The sequence below is a fragment of the Volvox carteri genome (genome assembly GCF_000143455.1).
Source record: "Volvox carteri f. nagariensis unplaced genomic scaffold VOLCAscaffold_16, whole genome shotgun sequence".
Classification (NCBI taxonomy): Eukaryota; Viridiplantae; Chlorophyta; class Chlorophyceae; order Chlamydomonadales; family Volvocaceae; genus Volvox; species Volvox carteri.
The window spans coordinates 628,631-629,380 of NW_003307559.1; the positions used below are offsets into that span (position 1 = coordinate 628,631).

Consider the following 750-nt stretch of genomic DNA (forward strand, 5'->3'; position numbering starts at 1 on the left):
CGCTGGGGGGGAGGAGGAGGAGGGGGACGTGGCGTTGCTTAGAGTTACACAAGCAGACCAAATATAAGCCGAACACAGTGAAGATGACCAGATCAGATCAGCAAAATAATATGAATACTTTTTGGTGTTCTCCTCTCGTGAGATAAGGTTTGCCCTTAATCCCTTAAAGATAAGAAGCAAGTAATGCCGTTAATGCTCCTAAAATTACCGACGGGAAATAAAACCTGTTGCAGTTATTTGCAAAACACACACATACACACCTCCCCCCATCTCGTCCCCCCCATCTCGTCCCCCCCATCTCGTCCCCCCCATCTCTTCCCCCCCATCTCGTCCCCCCCATCTCGTCCCCCCCATCTCGTCCCCCCCATCTCGTCCCCCCCATCTCGTCCCCCCCATCTCGTCCCCCCCATCTCTTCCCCCCCATCTCGTCCCCCCCATCTCGTCCCCCCCATCTCGTCCCCCCCATCTCGTCCCCCCCATCTCTTCCCCCCCATCTCGTCCCCCCCATCTCGTCCCCCCCATCTCGTCCCCCCCATCTCGTCCCCCCCATCTCGTCCCCCCCATCTCTTCCCCCCCATCTCGTCCCCCCCATCTCGTCCCCCCCATCTCGTCCCCCCCATCTCTTCCCCCCCATCTCGTCCCCCCCATCTCGTCCCCCCCATCTCGTCCCCCCCATCTCGTCCCCCCCATCTCGTCCCCCCCATCTCGTCCCCCCCATCTCGTCCCCCCCATCTCGTCCCCCCCATCTCG

At 61.1% G+C, this 750-nt stretch overlaps 1 protein-coding gene across 1 annotated transcript in view; it reads left to right on the plus strand.

Annotated features, from left to right (window-relative positions):
- The window catches only part of VOLCADRAFT_117389 (uncharacterized protein), a gene marked incomplete at both ends in the record, with an annotated part of 7,108 nt that overhangs the window by 622 nt on the left and 5,736 nt on the right, over positions 1-750 (plus strand). The gene's annotated exons all lie outside the window — the stretch shown is intronic.